Raw genomic sequence first — 14755 nt, 5'->3', positions numbered from 1 at the left:
AATATAAGAGCAGATGTTCGAACAACTGTTAAATAGGATGACTTCATGTTGCTATTTGGATTATTTGTTTCTTTGGGGGTTCCTCAACAGAGGCAGGCCACTTTTGGGAACTGGTTGATTTGGGGGAATCAACAGCAGTAGGTGGTCATGCATATAGTTTCTGGATGTTTTTTTCAATGACAAAGTTACATATAGTTTTTAAATGGCAAGATTTGTGAGTAAGTGTATATCAGCAGGGACTCAACCTTGTGCTAACCTCAGGGCTGACAATTTTTTTTAAGTGAGCAAAGGAGAAATCTTGAAGATTGATGCTGGTGTTGGAGAGATACATAGTGAGTGCAGCTACTAAACATGTGTCAAGAGATGGTTTCTATGGCTCTAACAAGCAAGAAGATGGGCTCTGATAACTCTTTCTTGTAGCTTTGGTAGTTGCAGCTTTATTAATTTATACAAGAAAAAAGAAGAAATCTAAGGATAAATTCTAGAAAAGACATTTTTATTCAGAAGCCAGTTCTTACATGACAAGAAGTTATTCTGTCATTGTATCCTTTCCTAACATAAATAATCAAGCCACCCAATCTACCCAGGAAATACCAGAAATTCCTGACAGAGGGACTTCTTTTCCCACTTGCAAGTCCAATAATTCTTCAGTTCATAGAGTTGTTGGACAGGAAAAAAATGCAAGAGGTCATCTAAATCATTCTCTGGTTCACAGCCAGGCCAGCTGCTCACAAACCGTACCTGAAGAGTGCTTGTGTTTAAGACCTCCAGGTCTCCATGATCCCTCCAACCAACTAGTCAGTGAGCACTTCACTGTCCTCTACTGTTAGAAAGCATTTCCTGATAGAGAATTGAAAATTTCTTTCTGCCTTTTCTGCCAAGCACTTACTCTATTGACCATGGACACGGGAATAATTTATCCTTTTGCTGTTATTAAACCAGTATGTTTCAAGACAGAGACACTACACCCTCTCTTACAACCCTTTCGGATTCTTTTCCTGAAGGTAAACTACCCACAACTTGCTAAGCTTTGAGGGAAACATGGTAAGGGTTTCCAGAAGAAAAGATTCAAGTATTTGCAGGATCAAGGTTTATAGCTATTTTTTCTGTTAAAGAAATGGTTTTGATTTTAAAATAATATGCAGAACATATTAGGGTTGTTTGTTCTTAATGCTTCAGTTCTTTAATTCTTGTGCATCCAGGTGAAAGCAAAGGACACCATAAAGCAGAGAAGGCTGCCCATTTAGAAGACTGCTGTATACGCAAGTCCTATTCTTCTGAGCGTAATGATAGACAGCCTAAATGGCCACAAGGTGGTAATAGTGCTCTATATGAAAGAAAAAGCACGAGTACATTTAACAAATTTAAATCCATACAAATGTCTGATTTACCTAGACTCACAATTACAACAAAAAGTAGAGCCTTCAGAAATGAGGAAGCGAAAACAACTAATAAAACACTGTGTGCTGGCTAAAAGAGAGAAATGCAGTGGCTAAATGATACATACAGTAAAATGTTATTTAAAAAATGTCCTTGTATTAGCATGACAAAAATCAAGAACATCATTGGAGTAAAGCCAGGTAATAAAACACACAAGAGTCTTGTGGAGTGGTTGTCTGGATGCTTTACCAACGTTTTAGTGAGAGGTAACGGGGAAAAAACACTCATGAGTTTTACACTATGAATAGGGAAGATTACAGTACAGTCCTCTCTTTGGAAATCAATCTTGTCAAGAAGTAATAGGACAGCTTCCAAAGTATGTCTTTCCATTAGTGCAAATTTCACATTGCAAAGAAGTTTTCCTGTAAATCTGTCATCAAATGACTGCATAAGAATATTTCCTTTATCTTAGTTATCTGAGGGAGCTACACTATCTTGCTAGTCAGAGCACCAGCTTAAATACAGAAAAAGGAATCACACAGAGAAAATAAAAATTATTCCTTTTCTGGATCTGACAAGTGTCACACTAAGTGACTGTGATCATTATTAATGTCGAGATAGTTGCAACAGCTTGGAGCTGTAAATGCCAATATCACTTTGGAGGCAACTGCCCATTTAGAGGTGGGCTCCTTTGCAAGGTCAACGTAAAATCTTATATGTGGAACTTCGGGGGTCACTGTCACAGATGCTACAAGGGAAGAAATAACTGCTCAGGAATGTACAATTTCCAGGACCGTGCTGAAACAAGATTTCAACAGAGACATTCCAATACTGAAAATGCATTTGTATTTCATTAAAACAACAACAAAAAAAAGTGTAGTACATGGCAGAGAACAGTCACAAGCCTCCAAAGTGGTAAGTGAGCATGGTCTGGGAAGGAAAGGGAAAACATGCATCTGCTTTCTACCCCTGTGTTTCTCATTACTTAGCTACTTGCAACCAAATCTTATTCAGAGCCAAACAGCATCCCATAAGCTACTGTGCTAGCTCACCTGAACTGCTCTGGGGTTCCCCTCTCTCTGAAAACGTCGTGAGTGCAGCCAACAACCCCAGGCTGCATCTGAACAGGGCAGTCTATCGGCAGCTGAATGTGGGGCTGGTGACTGGGATCAGACAGAGCACCTCTGCATTTAGGCAACATTTTTATGACAGTCAGACCCTTGGCACTTGTTCTCTGGATTCTGTGGCTTACTGTTCTCCATACTAAGGATTGCCAGACTTGCTTTCGTGGACTGACACCACAGATACTGACCAAGGTTCACAGCTGAGTGTTTGCAGTAAAAGGCTTGTTTCAGGGACCCAGTCTGCACGCACTGCTCTCTGGTAACCACTGATCTGCAAGAAGATTTGGGGTTGCGGATAGGTTTCAAAAGGGAATTACTATATCAATGCTCAGAGCATACAGAGCTATATAAAACAAGGTGGTTTTGAAGATATGAAAACCAGGGATGTCTGCAAGAGAGGATATCCCAGTGTGGACAGACCTGGCCTGTATTGCTCTGGGGTGTTAGGAGTTCCAGAGCAGGACTGACGCATGATGAAATAAGGAGACAGGATAGATGTGATACTGCTGCAGACAGACACACTACAGCTCTGTCCCAGCTGAATCTAGCATTATTTTCCTATCTGCAGAAAGTGGGTTTGACACATTATCGAGGAAAAAGGAGGGATGAAAGAGTTTGGTCTCTAAAAGTGCCTTTAAATGCTTTCTCAAAAAAATTAGTTACGAATAACAGTAACATGACACTTGTAATCACACAGCATGAACATCACTTTCAGTATGGTAGGTAACTGTACTTAAAAAGAAATTATGAGCTTTGAAAACAAAGACAGAGAAATAACATGGGCCACTGTACCATTAACTTACATAACTAGTGAAAATAAGCAGAAAACATGCCACCTGAAATTTCATTCAAGCTATGGATCGTTGATCTCTTAAGTGCAAACCTAGACCTAAATCTACCCACTAGCCAGAAGCACAAACTACTGTTTGACTTAGAGATCTTTCTTAACAACCCTTTCTCTAGTACCCCACTGATTGCAGTGGGCTGTTTGATGTCTGCAAAGAAAGTTAGGACTACTCATTGAATGTGAAGAATCATAGTCACTACTGTTATAGGTACAGGTCTCAGAAAAGGCAATCTCAGCACAGAGTCCAAAGAAGAAGCAGGGATCAAGAGGTCCTCGCTCATTTTAACAGGTGATCCTGCAGGTCTCATTTATGAATCTGGAAGCTGCATGATTGCAGTCAGTGCCAGGAAACTATAAGGCAAAGATGCCAGGCTTTAGCTTTTGTGTTTTGGTCTGACCTTTTCTGGCTGTGTCTCAAGGCTTCATAAATCCTCTAATTTAGTGATTAAGACATGATGTGACTGTAGCATTCAGACAGCACACAGGTCATAACCAAACAGAGCCAAGAGATAAAGATCATCCTGCCTGCTTACTCACGACAGCCTAATGCCTTAAAGACATACTGGTGACTCTGAGTTACCTGACCTGGAACAAGTACACTCTCACTTTTAGAGGCCTCAAACCTGAAATACACGATATCAGACACTGGTTGTACAAAAACCTGATGGAGCTAAAGGAGGGAAAGGCTTCTGAAGAGTAATTTTTCTGTACTTCAAATCACAGAAGGATACTGACCCCCAAAACTGTGGTAGAAGAGTGGAGGGAATGACAATCAGAAATTCATCAAGAGCTAATTAAGTCAATCACAATCAGAGATACTGGTAAAAGAGACAGACAGGTTTATATACTGTGATTTGTTATATGTAAGAAAAGAACTATCTAAAGCAAATCCTGACTATGAGATTTCATCCTAGTTGCTTAGTGCAACTTTCATCCAAAGAAAAGAAAAATTAATGACTCGTCATTGAGTGAGATCATAAACACAGAGTTACTTTCTCTCACCTGAGAGAAAAGAAACCCATCAGTTTTATGTCGCTATATTTACCTATCCTAGCAAGGCAATATTAAGTAGCAGCCTTTGATTCAAGGCTGCTGCTTATGTCACCCGCCAAGTGAAACTGCAAAGGAAAGCAAAGCCTGCATAGACATTTCATTCCAAAAATATAGTCAGTCTTTGGAACTGTATCGCCATACCTTGAGGGGACACCAGTTTTTCCAAATCTTTGGGATGCTATCATTAGTTTTGTTGTTTCTAGCATGCTGTTTAAAGTTCTGGGTACTGAAGTCATATGACAGTGTGAGAATTTCATCCTGTAATAATAAATAATGCAAAATCTTTGTAATCTTAGTGGTCACAAGAAAAAAAAAAGCATACTTTCAGTGCTCAAGAGCACTAGAAAATATTCCAATATATATATTATTTTAAGACAAATGTATTAATTTAGAGAGCTTGAAATATGCATACTTGGATTTGGAGACTGTATCAGTCCTGGGAATAAGTCAATTGTCTGATCATTCAGATAAATCAGCAGAAACATGTTTTTAAAAAATTGTGTGTGTCTATGGACTCCAAAGAACACATTGGTGTTAAAGCTGTGTGGGAATTTCCAGAAGATGGAGGCGTGTTATATTTATGCAGAATAAAGGCTATGAAACACATAAAATGACACTTCAATTCCAATCATGCAGCTCAGCAATTATTCTGCAGGGAAACACTTTTATTACTAGGTTTACTGACCATAAACTGATACTTGAAAAAACAGTATTGCAATTTAAAATTTATTTCAGATCAATGGAGACAACCATGTGGGAATTTGGATCTGTAATTCTCCCATTCCACTCAAAAACCGCTATCCATGGCAGATTTTGCAGCCTACAGTGTTCTACATGGGCTGTTCTGTGTGAAAAATGGAAAATAATGAATTTAAATTTTATCAGAGTGAATCATTCATCACTTCTGAGTCCAGACTTGGAAATCATCCCTGTAAAGTCAAGGCACTATTTGCACAATTAGAGATGAGCCCCACTAAAAGTATCAGAATCAGGCCTTTTGTCCTTGACCAAGTGAAGTAGAATGATTGCATCAATTGTCTGTGATAATTAGATGATTGAATCATGTGAACAATAGTTCACTCGTCTTCTAGCTATCTAATTCATGGTTAATGAGTGCTCTTCATGCACTGTTCACCATAAGGACTCAAGTCATAAATCACTCCCTATTCATGCAGGAGTTCAGTCTGAAGAAACAGACTATGTAATGATGTGATTTTGATGCTTGTCATCTCTTCAGAAGGTAGCAGGTCAGTGGAAAAAAAAATCATACTACCTTGCTCCACAGCAATTTCCTTTTGTCTTGGTACCAAGAGATTCCCACTTCAGTGTAAAACAGGAGAACGCCTAGTCCACATTTCCAGAAGACTTTCTGGTATTTTCCCCTCCTCTCCTTAAAAAGAGTTCACATATATTTTTTTATCTTCAATCATATTTTTCTCTTTTAAGATTTAATCATCATTCTGTAACTTCATTGTTTCCCTTCTCCTGACCTCACTGACCCATTTAACGATCTTAGTTGGAACCATTCTAAGGTTTACCGTACCCCTCTCTGTAAAAGAGGTAACGATGCAGTAGCCTTCATGCAGGTGAACAGGGAGAAACTAGATTACCTATGGGGTGCCCAACACTTGGATTTAGACTTCATGACTGATTCTCAGAACAACCTCCCCTCATTCTCACCAGAGCCATTGCAGCATGTACAAGAACCCATCATTTCTCACAGATCCCAGGATATGTAATATCAAGTATTCAGAGTAACGCACTGTAAAAAAATAAACAATAAAACAGCTTTTAGAATAAAGAATAAAACGGCTTTTAGATAGGCCAAGGCCAAGTCAGACATGGGCAATGAGCATGCAGAATTGCACAGCAAGGTTAAAGGGTTTGCTTTCGGGGATGGTAGAAATGGGCCCACCACATTCAGTTCTTTGCTATCACTGTTAACCAGTTTATATAAACCCTTTCCTACACAGCAAAGTATCAGGTGCTTGTTAATAAGATGGATTTTTTCCTAGTGTATGGAGACACTGTTGGGGTAAGTAAAATCTTGTCATGTTGCAAAATTACTCACTTTCCAACAGCTCTGTGATGGAGAAGCAAGGGCAGGCCAAGCCTCAGGGGAATCCAGCTGGGAGCTGAGGGTGATGAGGCAGCAGGCAGCAGCAGTGTCCACACTGAAAACAGCACAGTCCCGCAGTACCTGAGCAAGAAAGGCAGGGAAGGTACAGTGAAGGCAACCAGGTTCAGCCAACAGTCCACACTGCCAGGCAAGCTCAGAGCAATGAAGCAGGTCTGAGATCAAGCCAGGAAGTCAGGATCATGTGTCAAAATCAGGGCCTGTATCAGCCAGGCATAGGAATGGCTCGAACAGAGATTACGCAAAGATGATGCATGAGAGCCTCAGCTGAAAAGCTACTACAGAGCAAAGAGTACCTGCCCCACATTTAGGCTGCTTTCAGCCCAAACAGCCAAATCCACAGGGTAAGGGGTGTGCGCTTTGAACCCTGACACTCTGAAAGCATCTTGACCTCCTGTTGTACTCCAGTTTGTCTGCACTATACAGTGAAGTGCTGTGCAGAGACACCTGCTCCTCACAGGTGAATTGGCCCTGCTGCTCAGCCCGAGGGGTTCAGTGTGCTAAGCAGCACGAAGTAGAATGAGCATGCCCCAGGAAGCAGTGCTGTACACAGATGAACGCAGAATCTAGATGGATAGAGCTGCCTACATATTATTCCTCACTATGGCTATACATACTCAGGATAGGTTACCTGGGAAAGGTTAAATCAAACAACAGCTCTGCAGAGTTCAGTCCAGACGTGACATTTCTGACAGACACCAAAGGGGATGTGGGTGCCCTCAGCTCTTTCTTTATAAAAGCATATGCTGCATAGGCAAAAGCTGTGCCTTTCTTCTGCACAGTGAATACATTTGTTATTGTGTTACATTATGCTATTAGAGTTTTTATATAGTCCCTCAATTGTCATCACAGTACAGATGTTCTGAAGTAGCTAGTTCACAGAAACCAACCTAAAAAGTTACATCTTCCTTTGTCATAACTCATCTGATGTTCCTTTTTGGATTCATCATAGAAAGATAATCAAAATCCTTTCAATCCAGCATTAAGAGTATCAAAAGAGGACTAACCTGAACAAGGCAGAAAAGAATTTATGAGTGGATACCGGGGAAAATCCTGCCAATTTCCTTTAACAATTAGGCTACTATTAGTGTGTGGGGTGCATGGATGTGAATAGGATTCAATTTTTAATAAATTATCAAAGCTTTGACTAAAATGATATTAAGGGAGCTTGCTTGGGCAAATTGTTACAGATTGCTACAGTTTGTTTAGAAAAAGATGGGGGAAAAAAAGAGGTTTTGGACTGTTTGTAACAGCAGTGTATTTATTCTGTCCTGAACCGCGTGAGGAGGTGAGTGGAAAACTTGTTTAAAACATGCATAGGAAGATAAAAGGAGCAGTGATATGACAGGATACTTATTCAAAAACTCTTGCTCAGGGAGAGGGGGCTTTCTGCAGTACCACACTGTGGTGGGTTGACCTTGGCTGGCTGCCAGGTGCCCACCAAGTTGCTCTATCCTTTCCCCTTCTCATAAGGCTGGAAGAGAAAAACAGGATGAAAAGCTTGTGGGTCGATAAGGATAGGGACACCACTCCCCCGTTATCATCACAGGTAAAACAGACTTGGCTTAGAGAAATTAACTTATTGCCAACCAATCAGAGTAGGATAATGAGAAATACGAATAAATCTAAAATCCCCTTCACCCACCCCTCCCTTCTTCCCAGGTCCTACTTCACTCTCAGCTCTTCTGCCTCCTCCCCCCAACAGCAGTGCAGGGGTGGGGAGTGGGGGTTGTGGACAGCTCGTAATGCTTTGCCTCTGCACCTCCTTCCTCCTCATACTCTTCAGCATGGGGGTTCCTCCGTGTCAAGTGGGGGAGCCCAAGCTCCCCATGCCAAGGAGGCATTCCTTCAGGAATGGACTGCTCAGCAAGGGTCCCCCATGGGGTCATATCTTTCCTGTTGGCCCCTTTAGGTACCAGGAGGCTGCAGTAAGGTCTCCCCAGAGCCTTCTCTGCTCCAGACTGAACAGCCCCAGCTCTCCCAGCTGCCCTCACAGAGCGGGGCTCCAGCCTCTGCCCATCTCTGTGGCCCCTCTGGACTTGCTCCAGCAGTTCCATGTCCTCCTTGTGCTGGGGGGAGCCCAGAGCTGGACGCAGCACTGCGGGGGTGGGGGGGGGGGGGGGGATGTCTTATGGGAGTGGAGGGGCAGCATCCCCCCCTCGCCCTGCTGCCCACGCTGCTGGTGACGCAGCCCAGGGCACGGTTGGCTTCCTGGGCTGTGAGCGCACGTTGCTGAGCCCTGTTGAGCTTCTCATCCACCAGCACCCCCAAGTCCTTCTCCTCAGGCTGCTCTCCATCCATACTCTGCCTAGTTTGTATGGATACCAGGGGCTGCCCCATCCCAGGTGCAGGACCTTGCACTTGGCCTTGTTGAATTTCACGACGTTTGCTCAGGCCCACCTCTCAAGCCTGTCAAGGTCCCTCTGGATGGCATCCCTTCCCTCCAGTGGGGGTTCAATGGTACTTCAAGTGTTTACTCTTTGTTTGAAGGGATAAGTTGAAAGTTCCATACTTGTTGGGGTTTTTTCCTTGCACAGTTTTCCATAAGTACCTGCAACTAGCCATTGTAAAACACATCTTGCGTGCAAGATGGATGACTCAGAATTGCTGCCCTGAGAATACAAGAGTCAAAGTTTTGCATGAAATATAAAAGCAACTCTGATTTAAGTTCAGCAATTTGCGTATGTTTAAGGTAGTACTTGTAGTTGCAAAGAAAACACCTTAATCTACATAACTTTAAAATTTTAAGGTAAGAGGTGAAGCCATAAAGCAATCAGATATTTTCAAATTAAATCATTGGTTTGAAGCAGTAAATAGTTGTACATTTGTTGTACAACTCTACACATTCGTCTTGGAACAGTTTCAGTAAGTTATTTATCACACAGTGGATAATAACTCTGAGACTATAATTGAGCACATGTAATAAAGAAAATGATTTGGTTAAAGCTAAAAAGCACTATAATTACTGGAACACAAAATTAACATCAGCTGTAATTTGCTAAAATACTACCAGTTTGAGAATGAAAGAACACATGTATCGATACATTTAGTCTTTGAACAGATACAGATTTGAAAATAACACTCCCCTGCCTCACAAGAAATTATATTTAAACCGTCTTTCTGCTGCATAGGGATATATCCGCCCGTAATTTCTGGACCTGGAGAACGGATGAGAGAGCCAGCAAAAGAAAAGGAACAGACAGCTAGCTCAAGTCCACATTTCAAGAGTCTCTATGTGGAAGTTCAAGAAACCTGTTGGTTGCTAAACACAAACTCTGGGGCAGTTCACTGAGTTCTATCCAGGTCATGTGGACACAAAAGCCACTGACTCAGCCGCAGAGTAGGGGCACAGGTGCTATTGAAGTTTCTGGGTTGGCACCCCTCTGCTTGCAGCTGCAGTGAACTCTACTTGCTGAATCTGCTTACCTCATCTCTCTCTCTCCTTCATTGTCCTGAACAATGGGATCCAATACAGGCAAAAGACAGTGCTGAGCAGAGAAATGCCTAAATACCAAGCACATGGAGACTTCATTAGTTTCTCTATCTGTATCTAGTCACAAACACACTGAATCTCTAAGTTCATTGTTGATGAGCTACTGCTTGGTAACACAGCTTCTGAGATCCTAGGGCTCTATCTCAGCATTGGTTTCCCAAAGGCACAGAACGGGTTACTTCAATACTGTGTGCAACTCAAAATTTAGACCAAAAATTGGCCTGTCTTCCCTTTAATCTTTCTGACCTTTCCTAAATTCCATTTAACTACAACAGGAACTTGCAACTCTGAAAAAGGAACACAAAACCAGATTATATCTTCTTATAATAAAAACAGGTCTTCAAACAATTTTGGTACCACAAAAAGTTAAAAAGAGGGAATTGAAACTTACATCCATCGGGAAGCCCTTTGTAAGGTCAGAAAGTGCCCTTCCTGTAAATGAGGCATAGGCAATGGTGTTTAACATCTGGAGAACTGGAGAAAAAAGATGTTCATGCAGTCATAAACAAATCTTATTCTTTCAGGCTGTGCTTCTAAATACACTGAACAGCAAAGCAGAAATCTTGGAGATACTATAGCTTCCTTGTCCCTTAGTTGTATTTTACTCTGGACGAAATATTTTGCTATAAATTTTAGCTTCATTTTCATATATGTGTGTACAAAAAAAGGACCTTTTCTTCTGTGGTTGAAACACATTTTAATTTTGGAGTGTTCTGTAAGAGTAAGATGTTAAATAACGTTTTGCTTTTTTTTCATCTCATTGTTATTAAATCTAGAAATCATAACAATAACAGTGCAGTTACCATTATTGATCCTATGTGATCAGTGGGGCCACTTTTAACAGGAACAAGCTACTTTCCTAATGAATTCTACCATCATAATAGTCACTGAAATATATACAGTCATTGCTTTTGCAATGAAATTATTAAAGGCCTGAAACAGGAATATTAAAAAAGTGACCTAAGAATGTATTTTTATATAACAAGCCAGGGAGTAATATAAACATAAATAATGGCTGCAATGAATGCATGGAAAAATACTTGAAAGTAAAATAAATTCTTTACAGATACATGAACGCTATGACACTGCGTAACTTACAGAAACTGAAAATAAGAACATGACAGAAAAACACACACATAATAAATGGAGTCAGTTAAGAAAGGAGACTTTTTTCAAAAAATCTTCTTATAGTCTGTTGTTTGTTTTTGTAGAAGACAGGACTGATGATGAAGATTACATGTGTGCACCTCCTACTAAGAATGCCTGACATTTAGTCAACTTCTGTGTTGTGGGTTTTTTCTTTCAGGTACAGGTTGTTTCCAGATCTCCTGGGGCCAACTACCATTAACTACTCTGATATAAAAGAGCCTGACACATAATTTTCTAGCTTTAATCACAAAAGAAAGTGAATACTTTATACGTAATTCTCACAAACTAATCTGCATGCAAACATTGTTGGCTATAAGACAGATGCCTGGAAAGGACCACGATCAACTGAACCAAGATTTGTATTATTTCATGATCTTCAGCTACCTGAAACTTTTACTTGCAAAGAGCTGAAAGCAAATCTTTGACGGTATTTTGATGATAGATGGGAGTAACAGCAGATGTGACAGAATGGTAAAGACTACAGTGTATGCATGCAGCTGTTTATCATATCACTGCTCCTTTGTGCTAAGTGTATCAGGAAAAAAATATAATTACTGTTTTTTTCTTTCAGAAAACTAACATTGCTGTGCTTTATGGCTGTGCCATCTTCATGGGTTTTGTTATAGTTGAAACCAGGCGCGCTCCAAAGGTAAACATTGTGTTAAAAATGTCATTATCATATGAAAGCGTTCATTTCTGGTGAAATAATACCTACTTTCTCTCTGTAACTCACAGAGTAAAGCCATACTGAGAAGCTGGGGCCCACAATCAATGCTATACCTCAAAAGATGTTGTAAGTTATATTAAAAAACTTCTCCTATAAACAAGGAAGATCTATACTTATTTGGACTAAGATGTTAAAAACATTAATAGATATTTAAACTACACAGAAAAACAAAGCATGTTAATAAAATTGGTTATGATATGACAGCTGTGCTAAATGAAGTAATGCAAATCAATAAATTATATCAGGAAATAGCCATAAGAAAGTTCTGTTAAGCATATTTGTATTATGTATAATATCTTTTAGCAAAATTTTTTTTATGTTTATGGCATAATACTTTATTCAGGTACACATTTATTTCACATGTGTTTCTCACAGAGAAACTGTCCAGCAGTATTTGCACGATTACAGGTTTCTTAATTCATGCGGTAGTTTGATGGCACATGGTTAAAACATACCTTTTATCTTATATTTCTGCTTGTATTCAAGCTTTCAAAAATCAACAAACATAATGACCTGTCCTTCTACCTGCAAACTGAACTATGCATCTTATTGCAGGGTTTTAAACTCCAGTTCTGATGATTTTTAGGGCTAGCTAGTAAATAGGTGGTTTACTTTTTGCTGATACTAGAGGAACCTACATGGTATGCAATCACCTTATTAGATTAAATAACTGGAAAAAGACAAGCGCTTGTGAGTAATGATTGTGGAACGTGAAGTTTGCTTCTGTTTAACAACAGAATGTCACTGAGTAGGCAGCCCCTCTACAAGTATCTTTGAAAACAAGACATTTGAATTAATAAGGTACTTAACAGAGAAGGGTACACCTACTCAGTGTCTTCAGATATTTTTTAGGTGGCATTTGCTCTAGAGGTTGTGGAGTACATCTGGCCTACTCCTGCCTTAAAGATTTAGGTGCAGTATCTCAGGAACAATTTAAAAGAGTGATTGATGAGCCATGAGTCATTGCTATAATCCTATATGCCCTCTGGTATCTAATTTCTGAAGTCAGTCTTGCCCAAGAAGTTTTATTGTAGGTTGAGACATTACTAGAATGATCTTGGAGGGGTTCAACTTGAAATCAAAATATTCTGGAGGTGCATACACAACAGGCCTGAGGTGAATTTAACCAGTCACAGGTTTATTCTTCAAAATAGGATAAACTTTGGCTAGCACTGAGATGTCATTATTGCTGTATTTCAGTTGCCCCTCTCTCATTGAAACAGTGAAAGGCAAGATGAGTAGCAAATGATTCTTCCACAGTTATTCCAGGTGCCAGAGTGGCTTTACGGAATTGCAGCAAGTTATATCTTCTCCACACTTTCGAATCTATGCTGGTAGAAAACTAGTGCAGGCCAACAGCAGCGAGTCCATACTCAAAGGAAGAAGAAGACAGACTAAAAACTACTTTTGCTTTTCTAGTCTATCTAGTTTGCATTAGATTTGCTGCTGAACCCCAGCATTGGGCCCACTGAAACAAAACAGTGAAGGCCCTGATGTAAAATCTTGTCACACTCATGTCTTGGAATAAAAGGACCATGCTTGAAGAAGTACAACCATATAGACTTCTCCAGCAATATTAGTACTTCTTTCCTAGTGTAAGTAGTTCTAACTCCATGGGATTATTTAAACTACAGAGGATCCATTCCTTAGTTTGGCACACCAACTGACATCTAACAGAAAACAGGTGGAGGACAGGACTTTCCTCTCTCTTTTGAGGACTGCCTGTTACTGCTTTTGACAGTATGTACATCTTAATAGGCTTCTTAACAAGACACAAGAAAAAAGATAGGCAATGAAATGAGGCTGGATTAATCATATGAAAATGTGAAAAAAATACAAATTTGGACAGCTTCCTACTGAAGTTGCTTTCCATTGTCTTCAGTCCTGTTGGTATGTAGCAGAAAAATAAGTATTTTCTTCCTTAATTTCTCTTCTTGCAAAATAGATATTTTTAAAGTTGTTACTCTGATCCCATAAGATTTCTCATTTCTAGACATTTTAAAGGAACTGCTTTGCTCACCATAAATATTGTTAACAAATGGAAGCTATACACAACATTTACTTAGGCCCTTGCATCAAAGGGACTTAGCTTAACCTGACACTTGACTTTCTCATACTCTGCTATGTTAATTGAACAATCCATACTCAGTTCCTGGGTTTTGCCTTTGTAATTAAAGCAATTTGGAGCACCATATTATCCTTATCAGTTTTATATATCATCTATTGCAAGAAATATACCACAAGTGAACATTTCTTTCCTCCTCCAGGGCCATCAGCTTGCACTCAGCAATTCAAACATGGCACATTAATGCAACACATTTTCATCAGCCCACACTCAAACACTAACTGCCACTCTGACATGACCTATTAGCACCCTCTGGCTATGAATTTTGACAATCCATAATACCTGTGAAGACACTGGCTTTTCAGTATCCCTTCTAGACTATCTAGTATTGAACTACTTGCTGAGATTACAGCCTGTCTGTTCTTCCTCAGCTGTTCTATTAAACATCTAACATTGTATTAAAGAAAACGAAATGTCAGTTTTCCCTCAAAGACACAACGAAAGGTGAAAATTTGAACACAAATCAAATTATATAGCATGCAGACTAATTAGAAGCCGACCCTGGTATTCAGGAGGTTTGCCATATGAACAAAGGCATACTTATTTACTTCAGTATAAAAATAAATCCATACCAGCATCTCCAGACAATTCAATTCAAAGAAAAGTGCACCTTCTGCATAATAATTCTACTTCAAAGACAAACATCTACTACTTTCAAAACACAGAACACAATCTCATTCACCTATTTCAAATACATTTCCTCTATACTTGTTAAGGGAT

The 14755-nt window shown here is 39.8% G+C and overlaps 1 protein-coding gene across 1 annotated transcript in view; it reads right to left on the bottom strand.

Annotated features, from left to right (window-relative positions):
- TESMIN (testis expressed metallothionein like protein) overlaps window positions 1-14755 on the bottom strand; it is an 84309-nt gene that overhangs the window by 47202 nt on the left and 22352 nt on the right. Inside the window, exons 15-17 of the mRNA XM_056354518.1 lie at window positions 6476-6604; window positions 5948-6166; window positions 4546-4662 (exon numbers count right to left, since the gene is read on the bottom strand). The gene's annotated coding sequence lies outside the window, so the exon portion shown is untranslated. The remainder of the gene's footprint in view (window positions 1-4545; window positions 4663-5947; window positions 6167-6475; window positions 6605-14755) is intronic.

Source organism: Falco biarmicus, chromosome 10 (assembly GCF_023638135.1).
Source record: "Falco biarmicus isolate bFalBia1 chromosome 10, bFalBia1.pri, whole genome shotgun sequence".
NCBI classification, from domain to species: Eukaryota; Metazoa; Chordata; class Aves; order Falconiformes; family Falconidae; genus Falco; species Falco biarmicus.
Note: the sequence above shows the minus strand (reverse complement) of the source record. Positions and strands in the feature narration are given on the sequence as shown.